At 45.8% G+C, this 22,969-nt stretch overlaps 10 non-coding genes across 10 annotated transcripts; all 10 read right to left on the minus strand.

Moving 5' to 3' along the window:
• Window positions 1-1,266: 1,266 nt before the first annotated feature.
• Window positions 1,267-1,457, minus strand: LOC130339946 (U2 spliceosomal RNA). The gene has a single exon (XR_008880170.1). It is a non-coding gene; the product is annotated as a U2 spliceosomal RNA (small nuclear RNA).
• A 2,090-nt stretch (window positions 1,458-3,547) lies between these two features.
• Window positions 3,548-3,738, minus strand: LOC130339947 (U2 spliceosomal RNA). The gene has a single exon (XR_008880171.1). It is a non-coding gene; the product is annotated as a U2 spliceosomal RNA (small nuclear RNA).
• A 2,086-nt stretch (window positions 3,739-5,824) lies between these two features.
• On the minus strand, window positions 5,825-6,015 carry LOC130339949 (U2 spliceosomal RNA). Its single transcript, XR_008880172.1, has one exon. It is a non-coding gene; the product is annotated as a U2 spliceosomal RNA (small nuclear RNA).
• Window positions 6,016-8,099: 2,084 nt separating this feature from the next.
• LOC130339951 (U2 spliceosomal RNA) lies at window positions 8,100-8,290 on the minus strand. Its single transcript, XR_008880174.1, has one exon. It is a non-coding gene; the product is annotated as a U2 spliceosomal RNA (small nuclear RNA).
• A 2,092-nt stretch (window positions 8,291-10,382) lies between these two features.
• Window positions 10,383-10,573, minus strand: LOC130339952 (U2 spliceosomal RNA). Its single transcript, XR_008880175.1, has one exon. It is a non-coding gene; the product is annotated as a U2 spliceosomal RNA (small nuclear RNA).
• Window positions 10,574-12,657: 2,084 nt separating this feature from the next.
• LOC130339953 (U2 spliceosomal RNA) lies at window positions 12,658-12,848 on the minus strand. Its single transcript, XR_008880176.1, has one exon. It is a non-coding gene; the product is annotated as a U2 spliceosomal RNA (small nuclear RNA).
• Window positions 12,849-14,932: 2,084 nt separating this feature from the next.
• On the minus strand, window positions 14,933-15,123 carry LOC130339954 (U2 spliceosomal RNA). Its single transcript, XR_008880177.1, has one exon. It is a non-coding gene; the product is annotated as a U2 spliceosomal RNA (small nuclear RNA).
• A 2,086-nt stretch (window positions 15,124-17,209) lies between these two features.
• On the minus strand, window positions 17,210-17,400 carry LOC130339955 (U2 spliceosomal RNA). The gene has a single exon (XR_008880178.1). It is a non-coding gene; the product is annotated as a U2 spliceosomal RNA (small nuclear RNA).
• A 2,082-nt stretch (window positions 17,401-19,482) lies between these two features.
• On the minus strand, window positions 19,483-19,673 carry LOC130339967 (U2 spliceosomal RNA). The gene has a single exon (XR_008880189.1). It is a non-coding gene; the product is annotated as a U2 spliceosomal RNA (small nuclear RNA).
• Window positions 19,674-21,765: 2,092 nt separating this feature from the next.
• On the minus strand, window positions 21,766-21,956 carry LOC130339972 (U2 spliceosomal RNA). Its single transcript, XR_008880193.1, has one exon. It is a non-coding gene; the product is annotated as a U2 spliceosomal RNA (small nuclear RNA).
• Window positions 21,957-22,969: the final 1,013 nt, after the last annotated feature.

Consider the following 22,969-nt stretch of genomic DNA (forward strand, 5'->3'; position numbering starts at 1 on the left):
GGCTGCAATATCTCAACGGAGAATACGTTTATATATATGTGTGTGTGTGCGCGTATATATATATATATATATATATATATATATATATATATATATTTCTCCGCCGAAATCACTTTTAAACCCATTTCCACCTTTTTTTCCCTTCTCTTCCTCTTACTTTTTTTTCACGTTTTTTTACGTTTTTCTCCTTTTCGCCTCTTTTCTGGGCGTATTATTCTTCTTTTTCTTCTTTTTTTTCGTCTAATGCATACCCCATCAGTGCAGCAATGCTTATTCAATACCGCCAGCAGATGGAGACACTGGGGGATAATTTTCTAAGGATTTATACTGATTTTTCCTGTCTGAATTTGTCGCACAGAAAGTTGCAGGCCAAATATGTGTGACATTTCTGCGACTTTAGCTTCTAGAGCATTTTTACAACATTATACATAGGTGCTGAATACATAAAAAGCGACTGTTCAGCGACAGACAAGTCGCATCGGCTGAAAGTAGGCCAGAATGTCAGTCCATGTTGGAGCAGGTTTAGATACAGTCTAAAGTATAGATCTCAAAGTCTGTGCACAGAATGTAGCAAGGGCCTCGCACCTTCTGATGCATCAGGTAGGTGCACAATAGCATAGCCTAACCCTCTGTACTTTGGTCTATATTGATGCGGGACATAGACAGCCAGCTGATGACCAATCCATTAGTGCAATGGATGGCTGGAAGCATTTGTCTTTGCCTTTGCAATACCACAGAAGCAATGCATGGTCAATGTACAGCAATGACACACCTGTGTGAACAGCCAGGAGACCCCCCCCATGTTATGTTACATAGTTACATAGTTAGTACGGTCGAAAAAAGACATATGTCCATCAAGTTCAACCAGGGAATTAAGGGGTAGGGGTGTGGCGCGATATTGGGGAAGGGATGAGATTTTATATTTCTTCATAAGCATTAATCTTATTTTGTCAATTAGGAACATTCAGCACCCACCCGCTATCAAGGCAGCTGCCTATCATGTCATGCCCTACCTGCACAGGTGTGCTGGCTACTCAAATGATCCAATTAAGGAGGCCATTTAGTCAGCAGCAGCAGAAGTCCTGTGCCTGGACGCTCCAACAGCGGCCAGACACAAGCAGAAGCAGAAGCAGCAGAAGCAGCAGCAGCACCACCTTTTGTTTTTTGGCTGCAGCAGCAGCAGCAAGGCCCACAGGGCTGGCTAGCTGGCTAGCCAGCAAGCAGGTAGCAATGAAAGTAGGAATCTTTCTTTTTAACCCTGTAAGGGGGTGGTGCACTGTACCCGAAGATACTGCCATATCGGGTCAATGCATAGGGCGACGGAAGCAAGCTTCGAAATCGGCCCCCGTTCTCAAAAATCCATTTAATATATGGTCCCCAGATAGGGGACGTATCAGATATTAAACTGATAAGAACAGATACTACACTTGATCTTAGCCAAAAGGCCGAGAAGCGATAACCGTGAAAGGGGCGGGCCCAACAAGGTCCCCTTCATGGGCACTATCACTGCTTGCTGTCAGGGAGGCTGCCAGACAATTTTCCATGCACACTCTGGGCTGGGGGGCAGTCAACCACCAGTACACACAGCAGAACCTAAACCCATACCATTAGTGCTAAGCAGCAAGACAGGGGCCCATTGCACTCCCACGGGGCCTTTTTAAATGCAATCCATAACCCGGATTTGCCAGGAACCCTTCTTACTCCTCCTACTTGCATGTGACACTGGGCTTAGGATCTGCATAGGAAACACACACACAAGCACACACCTACCTTTGTTGCCTGCAGATGCCTCCTTGGCTGTCCCCAAACGGTATCAAACCAACACCCACGGGAAGCTGTAAGCATAGAGGACATGCCTGCACCCCATTGGACTTACCTGTGTGGGTTAAATCCGGGTTATTTGACAACCTATGGCGGTGATGGTTCTGCTCAGGCAGAGCAGTGCTGATGCTCCTCATAAAGCTGTCGCTGCTGTGAAGGTTCTAGGTGACATCACAAATCCCTATGGTTACATACACAACAAAGCTGGGTTGTTGTTGTTTACACTCTGCAAGGCCTGTGGAAGTGAGTGACATCATAGCACTGTAGTTCTGAGGGTTCTAGATGGATGCAACAATCTCCTGTTGCTTCTATGAAGGCCATAATAGACGACATCACCAAACAGCTCCATAGTCACATACACAGCAAAGGAGAGATGTTGTTTACACCTAGTGATGTCAGTGGTATTGAGTGACATCACAGCACAGTGCTAAGGCTCCTGGGCCTGGACACAGCAGCGGCTGCAATATCTCAACGGAGAATACGTTTATATATATGTGTGTGTGTGCGCGTATATATATATATATATATATATATATATATATATATATATTTCTCCGCCGAAATCACTTTTAAACCCATTTCCACCTTTTTTTCCCTTCTCTTCCTCTTACTTTTTTTTCACGTTTTTTTACGTTTTTCTCCTTTTCGCCTCTTTTCTGGGCGTATTATTCTTCTTTTTCTTCTTTTTTTTCGTCTAATGCATACCCCATCAGTGCAGCAATGCTTATTCAATACCGCCAGCAGATGGAGACACTGGGGGATAATTTTCTAAGGATTTATACTGATTTTTCCTGTCTGAATTTGTCGCACAGAAAGTTGCAGGCCAAATATGTGTGACATTTCTGCGACTTTAGCTTCTAGAGCATTTTTACAACATTATACATAGGTGCTGAATACATAAAAAGCGACTGTTCAGCGACAGACAAGTCGCATCGGCTGAAAGTAGGCCAGAATGTCAGTCCATGTTGGAGCAGGTTTAGATACAGTCTAAAGTATAGATCTCAAAGTCTGTGCACAGAATTTAGCAAGGGCCTCGCACCTTCTGATGCATCAGGTAGGTGCACAATAGCATAGCCTAACCCTCTGTACTTTGGTCTATATTGATGCGGGACATAGACAGCCAGCTGATGACCAATCCATTAGTGCAATGGATGGCTGGAAGCATTTGTCTTTGCCTTTGCAATACCACAGAAGCAATGCATGGTCAATGTACAGCAATGACACACCTGTGTGAACAGCCAGGAGACCCCCCCCATGTTATGTTACATAGTTACATAGTTAGTACGGTCGAAAAAAGACATATGTCCATCAAGTTCAACCAGGGAATTAAGGGGTAGGGGTGTGGCGCGATATTGGGGAAGGGATGAGATTTTATATTTCTTCATAAGCATTAATCTTATTTTGTCAATTAGGAACATTCAGCACCCACCCGCTATCAAGGCAGCTGCCTATCATGTCATGCCCTACCTGCACAGGTGTGCTGGCTACTCAAATGATCCAATTAAGGAGGCCATTTAGTCAGCAGCAGCAGAAGTCCTGTGCCTGGACGCTCCAACAGCGGCCAGACACAAGCAGAAGCAGAAGCAGAAGCAGCAGAAGCAGCAGCAGCACCACCTTTTGTTTTTTGGCTGCAGCAGCAGCAGCAAGGCCCACAGGGCTGGCTAGCTGGCTAGCCAGCAAGCAGGTAGCAATGAAAGTAGGAATCTTTCTTTTTAACCCTGTAAGGGGGTGGTGCACTGTACCCGAAGATACTGCCATATCGGGTCAATGCATAGGGCGACGGAAGCAAGCTTCGAAATCGGCCCCCGTTCTCAAAAATCCATTTAATATATGGTCCCCAGATAGGGGACGTATCAGATATTAAACTGATAAGAACAGATACTACACTTGATCTTAGCCAAAAGGCCGAGAAGCGATAACCGTGAAAGGGGCGGGCCCAACAAGGTCCCCTTCATGGGCACTATCACTGCTTGCTGTCAGGGAGGCTGCCAGACAATTTTCCATGCACACTCTGGGCTGGGGGGCAGTCAACCACCAGTACACACAGCAGAACCTAAACCCATACCATTATTGCTAAGCAGCAAGACAGGGGCCCATTGCACTCCCACGGGGCCTTTTTAAATGCAATCCATAACCCGGATTTGCCAGGAACCCTTCTTACTCCTCCTACTTGCATGTGACACTGGGCTTAGGATCTGCATAGGAAACACACACACAAGCACACACCTACCTTTGTTGCCTGCAGATGCCTCCTTGGCTGTCCCCAAACGGTATCAAACCAACACCCACGGGAAGCTGTAAGCATAGAGGACATGCCTGCACCCCATTGGACTTACCTGTGTGGGTTAAATCCGGGTTATTTGACAACCTATGGCGGTGATGGTTCTGCTCAGGCAGAGCAGTGCTGATGCTCCTCATAAAGCTGTCGCTGCTGTGAAGGTTCTAGGTGACATCACAAATCCCTATGGTTACATACACAACAAAGCTGGGTTGTTGTTGTTTACACTCTGCAAGGCCTGTGGAAGTGAGTGACATCATAGCACTGTAGTTCTGAGGGTTCTAGATGGATGCAACAATCTCCTGTTGCTTCTATGAAGGCCATAATAGACGACATCACCAAACAGCTCCATAGTCACATACACAGCAAAGGAGAGATGTTGTTTACACCTAGTGATGTCAGTGGTATTGAGTGACATCACAGCACAGTGCTAAGGCTCCTGGGCCTGGACACAGCAGCGGCTGCAATATCTCAACGGAGAATACGTTTATATATATGTGTGTGTGTGCGCGTATATATATATATATATATATATATATATATATATATATATATTTCTCCGCCGAAATCACTTTTAAACCCATTTCCACCTTTTTTTCCCTTCTCTTCCTCTTACTTTTTTTTCACGTTTTTTTACGTTTTTCTCCTTTTCGCCTCTTTTCTGGGCGTATTATTCTTCTTTTTCTTCTTTTTTTTCGTCTAATGCATACCCCATCAGTGCAGCAATGCTTATTCAATACCGCCAGCAGATGGAGACACTGGGGGATAATTTTCTAAGGATTTATACTGATTTTTCCTGTCTGAATTTGTCGCACAGAAAGTTGCAGGCCAAATATGTGTGACATTTCTGCGACTTTAGCTTCTAGAGCATTTTTACAACATTATACATAGGTGCTGAATACATAAAAAGCGACTGTTCAGCGACAGACAAGTCGCATCGGCTGAAAGTAGGCCAGAATGTCAGTCCATGTTGGAGCAGGTTTAGATACAGTCTAAAGTATAGATCTCAAAGTCTGTGCACAGAATTTAGCAAGGGCCTCGCACCTTCTGATGCATCAGGTAGGTGCACAATAGCATAGCCTAACCCTCTGTACTTTGGTCTATATTGATGCGGGACATAGACAGCCAGCTGATGACCAATCCATTAGTGCAATGGATGGCTGGAAGCATTTGTCTTTGCCTTTGCAATACCACAGAAGCAATGCATGGTCAATGTACAGCAATGACACACCTGTGTGAACAGCCAGGAGACCCCCCCCATGTTATGTTACATAGTTACATAGTTAGTACGGTCGAAAAAAGACATATGTCCATCAAGTTCAACCAGGGAATTAAGGGGTAGGGGTGTGGCGCGATATTGGGGAAGGGATGAGATTTTATATTTCTTCATAAGCATTAATCTTATTTTGTCAATTAGGAACATTCAGCACCCACCCGCTATCAAGGCAGCTGCCTATCATGTCATGCCCTACCTGCACAGGTGTGCTGGCTACTCAAATGATCCAATTAAGGAGGCCATTTAGTCAGCAGCAGCAGAAGTCCTGTGCCTGGACGCTCCAACAGCGGCCAGACACAAGCAGAAGCAGAAGCAGCAGAAGCAGCAGCAGCACCACCTTTTGTTTTTTGGCTGCAGCAGCAGCAGCAAGGCCCACAGGGCTGGCTAGCTGGCTAGCCAGCAAGCAGGTAGCAATGAAAGTAGGAATCTTTCTTTTTAACCCTGTAAGGGGGTGGTGCACTGTACCCGAAGATACTGCCATATCGGGTCAATGCATAGGGCGACGGAAGCAAGCTTCGAAATCGGCCCCCGTTCTCAAAAATCCATTTAATATATGGTCCCCAGATAGGGGACGTATCAGATATTAAACTGATAAGAACAGATACTACACTTGATCTTAGCCAAAAGGCCGAGAAGCGATAACCGTGAAAGGGGCGGGGCCAACAAGGTCCCCTTCATGGGCACTATCACTGCTTGCTGTCAGGGAGGCTGCCAGACAATTTTCCATGCACACTCTGGGCTGGGGGGCAGTCAACCACCAGTACACACAGCAGAACCTAAACCCATACCATTATTGCTAAGCAGCAAGACAGGGGCCCATTGCACTCCCACGGGGCCTTTTTAAATGCAATCCATAACCCGGATTTGCCAGGAACCCTTCTTACTCCTCCTACTTGCATGTGACACTGGGCTTAGGATCTGCATAGGAAACACACACACAAGCACACACCTACCTTTGTTGCCTGCAGATGCCTCCTTGGCTGTCCCCAAACGGTATCAAACCAACACCCACGGGAAGCTGTAAGCATAGAGGACATGCCTGCACCCCATTGGACTTACCTGTGTGGGTTAAATCCGGGTTATTTGACAACCTATGGCGGTGATGGTTCTGCTCAGGCAGAGCAGTGCTGATGCTCCTCATAAAGCTGTCGCTGCTGTGAAGGTTCTAGGTGACATCACAAATCCCTATGGTTACATACACAACAAAGCTGGGTTGTTGTTGTTTACACTCTGCAAGGCCTGTGGAAGTGAGTGACATCATAGCACTGTAGTTCTGAGGGTTCTAGATGGATGCAACAATCTCCTGTTGCTTCTATGAAGGCCATAATAGACGACATCACCAAACAGCTCCATAGTCACATACACAGCAAAGGAGAGATGTTGTTTACACCTAGTGATGTCAGTGGTATTGAGTGACATCACAGCACAGTGCTAAGGCTCCTGGGCCTGGACACAGCAGCGGCTGCAATATCTCAACGGAGAATACGTTTATATATATGTGTGTGTGTGCGCGTATATATATATATATATATATATATATATATATATATATATTTCTCCGCCGAAATCACTTTTAAACCCATTTCCACCTTTTTTTCCCTTCTCTTCCTCTTACTTTTTTTTCACGTTTTTTTACGTTTTTCTCCTTTTCGCCTCTTTTCTGGGCGTATTATTCTTCTTTTTCTTCTTTTTTTTCGTCTAATGCATACCCCATCAGTGCAGCAATGCTTATTCAATACCGCCAGCAGATGGAGACACTGGGGGATAATTTTCTAAGGATTTATACTGATTTTTCCTGTCTGAATTTGTCGCACAGAAAGTTGCAGGCCAAATATGTGTGACATTTCTGCGACTTTAGCTTCTAGAGCATTTTTACAACATTATACATAGGTGCTGAATACATAAAAAGCGACTGTTCAGCGACAGACAAGTCGCATCGGCTGAAAGTAGGCCAGAATGTCAGTCCATGTTGGAGCAGGTTTAGATACAGTCTAAAGTATAGATCTCAAAGTCTGTGCACAGAATTTAGCAAGGGCCTCGCACCTTCTGATGCATCAGGTAGGTGCACAATAGCATAGCCTAACCCTCTGTACTTTGGTCTATATTGATGCGGGACATAGACAGCCAGCTGATGACCAATCCATTAGTGCAATGGATGGCTGGAAGCATTTGTCTTTGCCTTTGCAATACCACAGAAGCAATGCATGGTCAATGTACAGCAATGACACACCTGTGTGAACAGCCAGGAGACCCCCCCCATGTTATGTTACATAGTTACATAGTTAGTACGGTCGAAAAAAGACATATGTCCATCAAGTTCAACCAGGGAATTAAGGGGTAGGGGTGTGGCGCGATATTGGGGAAGGGATGAGATTTTATATTTCTTCATAAGCATTAATCTTATTTTGTCAATTAGGAACATTCAGCACCCACCCGCTATCAAGGCAGCTGCCTATCATGTCATGCCCTACCTGCACAGGTGTGCTGGCTACTCAAATGATCCAATTAAGGAGGCCATTTAGTCAGCAGCAGCAGAAGTCCTGTGCCTGGACGCTCCAACAGCGGCCAGACACAAGCAGAAGCAGAAGCAGCAGAAGCAGCAGCAGCACCACCTTTTGTTTTTTGGCTGCAGCAGCAGCAGCAAGGCCCACAGGGCTGGCTAGCTGGCTAGCCAGCAAGCAGGTAGCAATGAAAGTAGGAATCTTTCTTTTTAACCCTGTAAGGGGGTGGTGCACTGTACCCGAAGATACTGCCATATCGGGTCAATGCATAGGGCGACGGAAGCAAGCTTCGAAATCGGCCCCCGTTCTCAAAAATCCATTTAATATATGGTCCCCAGATAGGGGACGTATCAGATATTAAACTGATAAGAACAGATACTACACTTGATCTTAGCCAAAAGGCCGAGAAGCGATAACCGTGAAAGGGGCGGGCCCAACAAGGTCCCCTTCATGGGCACTATCACTGCTTGCTGTCAGGGAGGCTGCCAGACAATTTTCCATGCACACTCTGGGCTGGGGGGCAGTCAACCACCAGTACACACAGCAGAACCTAAACCCATACCATTATTGCTAAGCAGCAAGACAGGGGCCCATTGCACTCCCACGGGGCCTTTTTAAATGCAATCCATAACCCGGATTTGCCAGGAACCCTTCTTACTCCTCCTACTTGCATGTGACACTGGGCTTAGGATCTGCATAGGAAACACACACACAAGCACACACCTACCTTTGTTGCCTGCAGATGCCTCCTTGGCTGTCCCCAAACGGTATCAAACCAACACCCACGGGAAGCTGTAAGCATAGAGGACATGCCTGCACCCCATTGGACTTACCTGTGTGGGTTAAATCCGGGTTATTTGACAACCTATGGCGGTGATGGTTCTGCTCAGGCAGAGCAGTGCTGATGCTCCTCATAAAGCTGTCGCTGCTGTGAAGGTTCTAGGTGACATCACAAATCCCTATGGTTACATACACAACAAAGCTGGGTTGTTGTTGTTTACACTCTGCAAGGCCTGTGGAAGTGAGTGACATCATAGCACTGTAGTTCTGAGGGTTCTAGATGGATGCAACAATCTCCTGTTGCTTCTATGAAGGCCATAATAGACGACATCACCAAACAGCTCCATAGTCACATACACAGCAAAGGAGAGATGTTGTTTACACCTAGTGATGTCAGTGGTATTGAGTGACATCACAGCACAGTGCTAAGGCTCCTGGGCCTGGACACAGCAGCGGCTGCAATATCTCAACGGAGAATACGTTTATATATATGTGTGTGTGTGCGCGTATATATATATATATATATATATATATATATATATATATATATATATATTTCTCCGCCGAAATCACTTTTAAACCCATTTCCACCTTTTTTTCCCTTCTCTTCCTCTTACTTTTTTTTCACGTTTTTTTACGTTTTTCTCCTTTTCGCCTCTTTTCTGGGCGTATTATTCTTCTTTTTCTTCTTTTTTTTCGTCTAATACATACCCCATCAGTGCAGCAATGCTTATTCAATACCGCCAGCAGATGGAGACACTGGGGGATAATTTTCTAAGGATTTATACTGATTTTTCCTGTCTGAATTTGTCGCACAGAAAGTTGCAGGTCAAATATGTGTGACATTTCTGCGACTTTAGCTTCTAGAGCATTTTTACAACATTATACATAGGTGCTGAATACATAAAAAGCGACTGTTCAGCGACAGACAAGTCGCATCGGCTGAAAGTAGGCCAGAATGTCAGTCCATGTTGGAGCAGGTTTAGATACAGTCTAAAGTATAGATCTCAAAGTCTGTGCACAGAATTTAGCAAGGGCCTCGCACCTTCTGATGCATCAGGTAGGTGCACAATAGCATAGCCTAACTCTCTGTACTTTGGTCTATATTGATGCGGGACATAGACAGCCAGCTGATGACCAATCCATTAGTGCAATGGATGGCTGGAAGCATTTGTCTTTGCCTTTGCAATACCACAGAAGCAATGCATGGTCAATGTACAGCAATGACACACCTGTGTGAACAGCCAGGAGACCCCCCCCATGTTATGTTACATAGTTACATAGTTAGTACGGTCGAAAAAAGACATATGTCCATCAAGTTCAACCAGGGAATTAAGGGGTAGGGGTGTGGCGCGATATTGGGGAAGGGATGAGATTTTATATTTCTTCATAAGCATTAATCTTATTTTGTCAATTAGGAACATTCAGCACCCACCCGCTATCAAGGCAGCTGCCTATCATGTCATGCCCTACCTGCACAGGTGTGCTGGCTACTCAAATGATCCAATTAAGGAGGCCATTTAGTCAGCAGCAGCAGAAGTCCTGTGCCTGGACGCTCCAACAGCGGCCAGACACAAGCAGAAGCAGAAGCAGCAGAAGCAGCAGCAGCACCACCTTTTGTTTTTTGGCTGCAGCAGCAGCAGCAAGGCCCACAGGGCTGGCTAGCTGGCTAGCCAGCAAGCAGGTAGCAATGAAAGTAGGAATCTTTCTTTTTAACCCTGTAAGGGGGTGGTGCACTGTACCCGAAGATACTGCCATATCGGGTCAATGCATAGGGCGACGGAAGCAAGCTTCGAAATCGGCCCCCGTTCTCAAAAATCCATTTAATATATGGTCCCCAGATAGGGGACGTATCAGATATTAAACTGATAAGAACAGATACTACACTTGATCTTAGCCAAAAGGCCGAGAAGCGATAACCGTGAAAGGGGCGGGCCCAACAAGGTCCCCTTCATGGGCACTATCACTGCTTGCTGTCAGGGAGGCTGCCAGACAATTTTCCATGCACACTCTGGGCTGGGGGGCAGTCAACCACCAGTACACACAGCAGAACCTAAACCCATACCATTATTGCTAAGCAGCAAGACAGGGGCCCATTGCACTCCAACGGGGCCTTTTTAAATGCAATCCATAACCCGGATTTGCCAGGAACCCTTCTTACTCCTCCTACTTGCATGTGACACTGGGCTTAGGATCTGCATAGGAAACACACACACAAGCACACACCTACCTTTGTTGCCTGCAGATGCCTCCTTGGCTGTCCCCAAACGGTATCAAACCAACACCCACGGGAAGCTGTAAGCATAGAGGACATGCCTGCACCCCATTGGACTTACCTGTGTGGGTTAAATCCGGGTTATTTGACAACCTATGGCGGTGATGGTTCTGCTCAGGCAGAGCAGTGCTGATGCTCCTCATAAAGCTGTCGCTGCTGTGAAGGTTCTAGGTGACATCACAAATCCCTATGGTTACATACACAACAAAGCTGGGTTGTTGTTGTTTACACTCTGCAAGGCCTGTGGAAGTGAGTGACATCATAGCACTGTAGTTCTGAGGGTTCTAGATGGATGCAACAATCTCCTGTTGCTTCTATGAAGGCCATAATAGACGACATCACCAAACAGCTCCATAGTCACATACACAGCAAAGGAGAGATGTTGTTTACACCTAGTGATGTCAGTGGTATTGAGTGACATCACAGCACAGTGCTAAGGCTCCTGGGCCTGGACACAGCAGCGGCTGCAATATCTCAACGGAGAATACGTTTATATATATGTGTGTGTGTGCGCGTATATATATATATATATATATATATATATATATATATATATTTCTCCGCCGAAATCACTTTTAAACCCATTTCCACCTTTTTTTCCCTTCTCTTCCTCTTACTTTTTTTTCACGTTTTTTTACGTTTTTCTCCTTTTCGCCTCTTTTCTGGGCGTATTATTCTTCTTTTTCTTCTTTTTTTTCGTCTAATGCATACCCCATCAGTGCAGCAATGCTTATTCAATACCGCCAGCAGATGGAGACACTGGGGGATAATTTTCTAAGGATTTATACTGATTTTTCCTGTCTGAATTTGTCGCACAGAAAGTTGCAGGCCAAATATGTGTGACATTTCTGCGACTTTAGCTTCTAGAGCATTTTTACAACATTATACATAGGTGCTGAATACATAAAAAGCGACTGTTCAGCGACAGACAAGTCGCATCGGCTGAAAGTAGGCCAGAATGTCAGTCCATGTTGGAGCAGGTTTAGATACAGTCTAAAGTATAGATCTCAAAGTCTGTGCACAGAATTTAGCAAGGGCCTCGCACCTTCTGATGCATCAGGTAGGTGCACAATAGCATAGCCTAACCCTCTGTACTTTGGTCTATATTGATGCGGGACATAGACAGCCAGCTGATGACCAATCCATTAGTGCAATGGATGGCTGGAAGCATTTGTCTTTGCCTTTGCAATACCACAGAAGCAATGCATGGTCAATGTACAGCAATGACACACCTGTGTGAACAGCCAGGAGACCCCCCCCATGTTATGTTACATAGTTACATAGTTAGTACGGTCGAAAAAAGACATATGTCCATCAAGTTCAACCAGGGAATTAAGGGGTAGGGGTGTGGCGCGATATTGGGGAAGGGATGAGATTTTATATTTCTTCATAAGCATTAATCTTATTTTGTCAATTAGGAACATTCAGCACCCACCCGCTATCAAGGCAGCTGCCTATCATGTCATGCCCTACCTGCACAGGTGTGCTGGCTACTCAAATGATCCAATTAAGGAGGCCATTTAGTCAGCAGCAGCAGAAGTCCTGTGCCTGGACGCTCCAACAGCGGCCAGACACAAGCAGAAGCAGAAGCAGCAGAAGCAGCAGCAGCACCACCTTTTGTTTTTTGGCTGCAGCAGCAGCAGCAAGGCCCACAGGGCTGGCTAGCTGGCTAGCCAGCAAGCAGGTAGCAATGAAAGTAGGAATCTTTCTTTTTAACCCTGTAAGGGGGTGGTGCACTGTACCCGAAGATACTGCCATATCGGGTCAATGCATAGGGCGACGGAAGCAAGCTTCGAAATCGGCCCCCGTTCTCAAAAATCCATTTAATATATGGTCCCCAGATAGGGGACGTATCAGATATTAAACTGATAAGAACAGATACTACACTTGATCTTAGCCAAAAGGCCGAGAAGCGATAACCGTGAAAGGGGCGGGCCCAACAAGGTCCCCTTCATGGGCACTATCACTGCTTGCTGTCAGGGAGGCTGCCAGACAATTTTCCATGCACACTCTGGGCTGGGGGGCAGTCAACCACCAGTACACACAGCAGAACCTAAACCCATACCATTATTGCTAAGCAGCAAGACAGGGGCCCATTGCACTCCCACGGGGCCTTTTTAAATGCAATCCATAACCCGGATTTGCCAGGAACCCTTCTTACTCCTCCTACTTGCATGTGACACTGGGCTTAGGATCTGCATAGGAAACACACACACAAGCACACACCTACCTTTGTTGCCTGCAGATGCCTCCTTGGCTGTCCCCAAACGGTATCAAACCAACACCCACGGGAAGCTGTAAGCATAGAGGACATGCCTGCACCCCATTGGACTTACCTGTGTGGGTTAAATCCGGGTTATTTGACAACCTATGGCGGTGATGGTTCTGCTCAGGCAGAGCAGTGCTGATGCTCCTCATAAAGCTGTCGCTGCTGTGAAGGTTCTAGGTGACATCACAAATCCCTATGGTTACATACACAACAAAGCTGGGTTGTTGTTGTTTACACTCTGCAAGGCCTGTGGAAGTGAGTGACATCATAGCACTGTAGTTCTGAGGGTTCTAGATGGATGCAACAATCTCCTGTTGCTTCTATGAAGGCCATAATAGACGACATCACCAAACAGCTCCATAGTCACATACACAGCAAAGGAGAGATGTTGTTTACACCTAGTGATGTCAGTGGTATTGAGTGACATCACAGCACAGTGCTAAGGCTCCTGGGCCTGGACACAGCAGCGGCTGCAATATCTCAACGGAGAATACGTTTATATATATGTGTGTGTGTGCGCGTATATATATATATATATATATATATATATATATATATATATTTCTCCGCCGAAATCACTTTTAAACCCATTTCCACCTTTTTTTCCCTTCTCTTCCTCTTACTTTTTTTTCACGTTTTTTTACGTTTTTCTCCTTTTCGCCTCTTTTCTGGGCGTATTATTCTTCTTTTTCTTCTTTTTTTTCGTCTAATGCATACCCCATCAGTGCAGCAATGCTTATTCAATACCGCCAGCAGATGGAGACACTGGGGGATAATTTTCTAAGGATTTATACTGATTTTTCCTGTCTGAATTTGTCGCACAGAAAGTTGCAGGCCAAATATGTGTGACATTTCTGCGACTTTAGCTTCTAGAGCATTTTTACAACATTATACATAGGTGCTGAATACATAAAAAGCGACTGTTCAGCGACAGACAAGTCGCATCGGCTGAAAGTAGGCCAGAATGTCAGTCCATGTTGGAGCAGGTTTAGATACAGTCTAAAGTATAGATCTCAAAGTCTGTGCACAGAATTTAGCAAGGGCCTCGCACCTTCTGATGCATCAGGTAGGTGCACAATAGCATAGCCTAACCCTCTGTACTTTGGTCTATATTGATGCGGGACATAGACAGCCAGCTGATGACCAATCCATTAGTGCAATGGATGGCTGGAAGCATTTGTCTTTGCCTTTGCAATACCACAGAAGCAATGCATGGTCAATGTACAGCAATGACACACCTGTGTGAACAGCCAGGAGACCCCCCCCATGTTATGTTACATAGTTACATAGTTAGTACGGTCGAAAAAAGACATATGTCCATCAAGTTCAACCAGGGAATTAAGGGGTAGGGGTGTGGCGCGATATTGGGGAAGGGATGAGATTTTATATTTCTTCATAAGCATTAATCTTATTTTGTCAATTAGGAACATTCAGCACCCACCCGCTATCAAGGCAGCTGCCTATCATGTCATGCCCTACCTGCACAGGTGTGCTGGCTACTCAAATGATCCAATTAAGGAGGCCATTTAGTCAGCAGCAGCAGAAGTCCTGTGCCTGGACGCTCCAACAGCGGCCAGACACAAGCAGAAGCAGAAGCAGCAGAAGCAGCAGCAGCACCACCTTTTGTTTTTTGGCTGCAGCAGCAGCAGCAAGGCCCACAGGGCTGGCTAGCTGGCTAGCCAGCAAGCAGGTAGCAATGAAAGTAGGAATATTTCTTTTTAACCCTGTAAGGGGGTGGTGCACTGTACCCGAAGATACTGCCATATCGGGTCAATGCATAGGGCGACGGAAGCAAGCTTCGAAATCGGCCCCCGTTCTCAAAAATCCATTTAATATATGGTCCCCAGATAGGGGACGTATCAGATATTAAACTGATAAGAACAGATACTACACTTGATCTTAGCCAAAAGGCCGAGAAGCGATAACCGTGAAAGGGGCGGGCCCAACAAGGTCCCCTTCATGGGCACTATCACTGCTTGCTGTCAGGGAGGCTGCCAGACAATTTTCCATGCACACTCTGGGCTGGGGGGCAGTCAACCACCAGTACACACAGCAGAACCTAAACCCATACCATTATTGCTAAGCAGCAAGACAGGGGCCCATTGCACTCCCACGGGGCCTTTTTAAATGCAATCCATAACCCGGATTTGCCAGGAACCCTTCTTACTCCTCCTACTTGCATGTGACACTGGGCTTAGGATCTGCATAGGAAACACACACACAAGCACACACCTACCTTTGTTGCCTGCAGATGCCTCCTTGGCTGTCCCCAAACGGTATCAAACCAACACCCACGGGAAGCTGTAAGCATAGAGGACATGCCTGCACCCCATTGGACTTACCTGTGTGGGTTAAATCCGGGTTATTTGACAACCTATGGCGGTGATGGTTCTGCTCAGGCAGAGCAGTGCTGATGCTCCTCATAAAGCTGTCGCTGCTGTGAAGGTTCTAGGTGACATCACAAATCCCTATGGTTACATACACAACAAAGCTGGGTTGTTGTTGTTTACACTCTGCAAGGCCTGTGGAAGTGAGTGACATCATAGCACTGTAGTTCTGAGGGTTCTAGATGGATGCAACAATCTCCTGTTGCTTCTATGAAGGCCATAATAGACGACATCACCAAACAGCTCCATAGTCACATACACAGCAAAGGAGAGATGTTGTTTACACCTAGTGATGTCAGTGGTATTGAGTGACATCACAGCACAGTGCTAAGGCTCCTGGGCCTGGACACAGCAGCGGCTGCAATATCTCAACGGAGAATACGTTTATATATATGTGTGTGTGTGCGCGTATATATATATATATATATATATATATATATATATATATATATTTCTCCGCCGAAATCACTTTTAAACCCATTTCCACCTTTTTTTCCCTTCTCTTCCTCTTACTTTTTTTTCACGTTTTTTTACGTTTTTCTCCTTTTCGCCTCTTTTCTGGGCGTATTATTCTTCTTTTTCTTCTTTTTTTTCGTCTAATGCATACCCCATCAGTGCAGCAATGCTTATTCAATACCGCCAGCAGATGGAGACACTGGGGGATAATTTTCTAAGGATTTATACTGATTTTTCCTGTCTGAATTTGTCGCACAGAAAGTTGCAGGCCAAATATGTGTGACATTTCTGCGACTTTAGCTTCTAGAGCATTTTTACAACATTATACATAGGTGCTGAATACATAAAAAGCGACTGTTCAGCGACAGACAAGTCGCATCGGCTGAAAGTAGGCCAGAATGTCAGTCCATGTTGGAGCAGGTTTAGATACAGTCTAAAGTATAGATCTCAAAGTCTGTGCACAGAATTTAGCAAGGGCCTCGCACCTTCTGATGCATCAGGTAGGTGCACAATAGCATAGCCTAACCCTCTGTACTTTGGTCTATATTGATGCGGGACATAGACAGCCAGCTGATGACCAATCCATTAGTGCAATGGATGGCTGGAAGCATTTGTCTTTGCCTTTGCAATACCACAGAAGCAATGCATGGTCAATGTACAGCAATGACACACCTGTGTGAACAGCCAGGAGACCCCCCCCATGTTATGTTACATAGTTACATAGTTAGTACGGTCGAAAAAAGACATATGTCCATCAAGTTCAACCAGGGAATTAAGGGGTAGGGGTGTGGCGCGATATTGGGGAAGGGATGAGATTTTATATTTCTTCATAAGCATTAATCTTATTTTGTCAATTAGGAACATTCAGCACCCACCCGCTATCAAGGCAGCTGCCTATCATGTCATGCCCTACCTGCACAGGTGTGCTGGCTACTCAAATGATCCAATTAAGGAGGCCATTTAGTCAGCAGCAGCAGAAGTCCTGTGCCTGGACGCTCCAACAGCGGCCAGACACAAGCAGAAGCAGAAGCAGCAGAAGCAGCAGCAGCACCACCTTTTGTTTTTTGGCTGCAGCAGCAGCAGCAAGGCCCACAGGGCTGGCTAGCTGGCTAGCCAGCAAGCAGGTAGCAATGAAAGTAGGAATCTTTCTTTTTAACCCTGTAAGGGGGTGGTGCACTGTACCCGAAGATACTGCCATATCGGGTCAATGCATAGGGCGACGGAAGCAAGCTTCGAAATCGGCCCCCGTTCTCAAAAATCCATTTAATATATGGTCCCCAGATAGGGGACGTATCAGATATTAAACTGATAAGAACAGATACTACACTTGATCTTAGCCAAAAGGCCGAGAAGCGATAACCGTGAAAGGGGCGGGCCCAACAAGGTCCCCTTCATGGGCACTATCACTGCTTGCTGTCAGGGAGGCTGCCAGACAATTTTCCATGCACACTCTGGGCTGGGGGGCAGTCAACCACCAGTACACACAGCAGAACCTAAACCCATACCATTATTGCTAAGCAGCAAGACAGGGGCCCATTGCACTCCCACGGGGCCTTTTTAAATGCAATCCATAACCCGGATTTGCCAGGAACCCTTCTTACTCCTCCTACTTGCATGTGACACTGGGCTTAGGATCTGCATAGGAAACACACACACAAGCACACACCTACCTTTGTTGCCTGCAGATGCCTCCTTGGCTGTCCCCAAACGGTATCAAACCAACACCCACGGGAAGCTGTAAGCATAGAGGACATGCCTGCACCCCATTGGACTTACCTGTGTGGGTTAAATCCGGGTTATTTGACAACCTATGGCGGTGATGGTTCTGCTCAGGCAGAGCAGTGCTGATGCTCCTCATAAAGCTGTCGCTGCTGTGAAGGTTCTAGGTGACATCACAAATCCCTATGGTTACATACACAACAAAGCTGGGTTGTTGTTGTTTACACTCTGCAAGGCCTGTGGAAGTGAGTGACATCATAGCACTGTAGTTCTGAGGGTTCTAGATGGATGCAACAATCTCCTGTTGCTTCTATGAAGGCCATAATAGACGACATCACCAAACAGCTCCATAGTCACATACACAGCAAAGGAGAGATGTTGTTTACACCTAGTGATGTCAGTGGTATTGAGTGACATCACAGCACAGTGCTAAGGCTCCTGGGCCTGGACACAGCAGCGGCTGCAATATCTCAACGGAGAATACGTTTATATATATGTGTGTGTGTGCGCGTATATATATATATATATATATATATATATATATATATATTTCTCCGCCGAAATCACTTTTAAACCCATTTCCACCTTTTTTTCCCTTCTCTTCCTCTTACTTTTTTTTCAAGTTTTTTTACGTTTTTCTCCTTTTCGCCTCTTTTCTGGGCGTATTATTCTTCTTTTTCTTCTTTTTTTTCGTCTAATGCATACCCCATCAGTGCAGCAATGCTTATTCAATACCGCCAGCAGATGGAGACACTGGGGGATAATTTTCTAAGGATTTATACTGATTTTTCCTGTCTGAATTTGTCGCACAGAAAGTTGCAGGCCAAATATGTGTGACATTTCTGCGACTTTAGCTTCTAGAGCATTTTTACAACATTATACATAGGTGCTGAATACATAAAAAGCGACTGTTCAGCGACAGACAAGTCGCATCGGCTGAAAGTAGGCCAGAATGTCAGTCCATGTTGGAGCAGGTTTAGATACAGTCTAAAGTATAGATCTCAAAGTCTGTGCACAGAATTTAGCAAGGGCCTCGCACCTTCTGATGCATCAGGTAGGTGCACAATAGCATAGCCTAACCCTCTGTACTTTGGTCTATATTGATGCGGGACATAGACAGCCAGCTGATGACCAATCCATTAGTGCAATGGATGGCTGGAAGCATTTGTCTTTGCCTTTGCAATACCACAGAAGCAATGCATGGTCAATGTACAGCAATGAAACACCTGTGTGAACAGCCAGGAGACCCCCCCCATGTTATGTTACATAGTTACATAGTTAGTACGGTCGAAAAAAGACATATGTCCATCAAGTTCAACCAGGGAATTAAGGGGTAGGGGTGTGGCGCGATATTGGGGAAGGGATGAGATTTTATATTTCTTCATAAGCATTAATCTTATTTTGTCAATTAGGAACATTCAGCACCCACCCGCTATCAAGGCAGCTGCCTATCATGTCATGCCCTACCTGCACAGGTGTGCTGGCTACTCAAATGATCCAATTAAGGAGGCCATTTAGTCAGCAGCAGCAGAAGTCCTGTGCCTGGACGCTCCAACAGCGGCCAGACACAAGCAGAAGCAGAAGCAGCAGAAGCAGCAGCAGCACCACCTTTTGTTTTTTGGCTGCAGCAGCAGCAGCAAGGCCCACAGGGCTGGCTAGCTGGCTAGCCAGCAAGCAGGTAGCAATGAAAGTAGGAATCTTTCTTTTTAACCCTGTAAGGGGGTGGTGCACTGTACCCGAAGATACTGCCATATCGGGTCAATGCATAGGGCGACGGAAGCAAGCTTCGAAATCGGCCCCCGTTCTCAAAAATCCATTTAATATATGGTCCCCAGATAGGGGACGTATCAGATATTAAACTGATAAGAACAGATACTACACTTGATCTTAGCCAAAAGGCCAAGAAGCGATAACCGTGAAAGGGGCGGGCCCAACAAGGTCCCCTTCATGGGCACTATCACTGCTTGCTGTCAGGGAGGCTGCCAGACAATTTTCCATGCACACTCTGGGCTGGGGGGCAGTCAACCACCAGTACACACAGCAGAACCTAAACCCATACCATTATTGCTAAGCAGCAAGACAGGGGCCCATTGCACTCCCACGGGGCCTTTTTAAATGCAATCCATAACCCGGATTTGCCAGGAACCCTTCTTACTCCTCCTACTTGCATGTGACACTGGGCTTAGGATCTGCATAGGAAACACACACACAAGCACACACCTACCTTTGTTGCCTGCAGATGCCTCCTTGGCTGTCCCCAAACGGTATCAAACCAACACCCACGGGAAGCTGTAAGCATAGAGGACATGCCTGCACCCCATTGGACTTACCTGTGTGGGTTAAATCCGGGTTATTTGACAACCTATGGCGGTGATGGTTCTGCTCAGGCAGAGCAGTGCTGATGCTCCTCATAAAGCTGTCGCTGCTGTGAAGGTTCTAGGTGACATCACAAATCCCTATGGTTACATACACAACAAAGCTGGGTTGTTGTTGTTTACACTCTGCAAGGCCTGTGGAAGTGAGTGACATCATAGCACTGTAGTTCTGAGGGTTCTAGATGGATGCAACAATCTCCTGTTGCTTCTATGAAGGCCATAATAGACGACATCACCAAACAGCTCCATAGTCACATACACAGCAAAGGAGAGATGTTGTTTACACCTAGTGATGTCAGTGGTATTGAGTGACATCACAGCACAGTGCTAAGGCTCCTGGGCCTGGACACAGCAGCGGCTGCAATATCTCAACGGAGAATACGTTTATATATATGTGTGTGTGTGCGCGTATATATATATATATATATATATATATATATATATATATATATATATATTTCTCCGCCGAAATCACTTTTAAACCCATTTCCACCTTTTTTTCCCTTCTCTTCCTCTTACTTTTTTTTCACGTTTTTTTACGTTTTTCTCCTTTTCGCCTCTTTTCTGGGCGTATTATTCTTCTTTTTCTTCTTTTTTTTCGTCTAATGCATACCCCATCAGTGCAGCAATGCTTATTCAATACCGCCAGCAGATGGAGACACTGGGGGATAATTTTCTAAGGATTTATACTGATTTTTCCTGTCTGAATTTGTCGCACAGAAAGTTGCAGGCCAAATATGTGTGACATTTCTGCGACTTTAGCTTCTAGAGCATTTTTACAACATTATACATAGGTGCTGAATACATAAAAAGCGACTGTTCAGCGACAGACAAGTCGCATCGGCTGAAAGTAGGCCAGAATGTCAGTCCATGTTGGAGCAGGTTTAGATACAGTCTAAAGTATAGATCTCAAAGTCTGTGCACAGAATTTAGCAAGGGCCTCGCACCTTCTGATGCATCAGGTAGGTGCACAATAGCATAGCCTAACCCTCTGTACTTTGGTCTATATTGATGCGGGACATAGACAGCCAGCTGATGACCAATCCATTAGTGCAATGGATGGCTGGAAGCATTTGTCTTTGCCTTTGCAATACCACAGAAGCAATGCATGGTCAATGTACAGCAATGACACACCTGTGTGAACAGCCAGGAGACCCCCCCCATGTTATGTTACATAGTTACATAGTTAGTACGGTCGAAAAAAGACATATGTCCATCAAGTTCAACCAGGGAATTAAGGGGTAGGGGTGTGGCGCGATATTGGGGAAGGGATGAGATTTTATATTTCTTCATAAGCATTAATCTTATTTTGTCAATTAGGAACATTCAGCACCCACCCGCTATCAAGGCAGCTGCCTATCATGTCATGCCCTACCTGCACAGGTGTGCTGGCTACTCAAATGATCCAATTAAGGAGGCCATTTAGTCAGCAGCAGCAGAAGTCCTGTGCCTGGACGCTCCAACAGCGGCCAGACACAAGCAGAAGCAGAAGCAGCAGAAGCAGCAGCAGCACCACCTTTTGTTTTTTGGCTGCAGCAGCAGCAGCAAGGCCCACAGGGCTGGCTAGCTGGCTAGCCAGCAAGCAGGTAGCAATGAAAGTAGGAATCTTTCTTTTTAACCCTGTAAGGGGGTGGTGCACTGTACCCGAAGATACTGTCATATCGGGTCAATGCATAGGGCGACGGAAGAAAGCTTCGAAATCGGCCCCCGTTCTCAAAAATCCATTTAATATATGGTCCCCAGATAGGGGACGTATCAGATATTAAACTGATAAGAACAGATACTACACTTGATCTTAGCCAAAAGGCCGAGAAGCGATAACCGTGAAAGGGGCGGGCCCAACAAGGTCCCCTTCATGGGCACTATCACTGCTTGCTGTCAGGGAGGCTGCCAGACAATTTTCCATGCACACTCTGGGCTGGGGGGCAGTCAACCACCAGTACACACAGCAGAACCTAAACCCATACCATTATTGCTAAGCAGCAAGACAGGGGCCCATTGCACTCCCACGGGGCCTTTTTAAATGCAATCCATAACCCGGATTTGCCAGGAACCCTTCTTACTCCTCCTACTTGCATGTGACACTGGGCTTAGGATCTGCATAGGAAACACACACACAAGCACACACCTACCTTTGTTGCCTGCAGATGCCTCCTTGGCTGTCCCCAAACGGTATCAAACCAACACCCACGGGAAGCTGTAAGCATAGAGGACATGCCTGCACCCCATTGGACTTACCTGTGTGGGTTAAATCCGGGTTATTTGACAACCTATGGCGGTGATGGTTCTGCTCAGGCAGAGCAGTGCTGATGCTCCTCATAAAGCTGTCGCTGCTGTGAAGGTTCTAGGTGACATCACAAATCCCTATGGTTACATACACAACAAAGCTGGGTTGTTGTTGTTTACACTCTGCAAGGCCTGTGGAAGTGAGTGACATCATAGCACTGTAGTTCTGAGGGTTCTAGATGGATGCAACAATCTCCTGTTGCTTCTATGAAGGCCATAATAGACGACATCACCAAACAGCTCCATAGTCACATACACAGCAAAGGAGAGATGTTGTTTACACCTAGTGATGTCAGTGGTATTGAGTGACATCACAGCACAGTGCTAAGGCTCCTGGGCCTGGACACAGCAGCGGCTGCAATATCTCAACGGAGAATACGTTTATATATATGTGTGTGTGTGCGCATATATATATATATATATATATATATATATATATATATATATATATATTTCTCCGCCGAAATCACTTTTAAACCCATTTCCACCTTTTTTTCCCTTCTCTTCCTCTTACTTTTTTTTCACGTTTTTTTACGTTTTTCTCCT

The sequence above is a fragment of the Hyla sarda genome, unplaced genomic scaffold, assembly GCF_029499605.1.
Source record: "Hyla sarda isolate aHylSar1 unplaced genomic scaffold, aHylSar1.hap1 scaffold_564, whole genome shotgun sequence".
Taxonomy (NCBI): Eukaryota; Metazoa; Chordata; class Amphibia; order Anura; family Hylidae; genus Hyla; species Hyla sarda.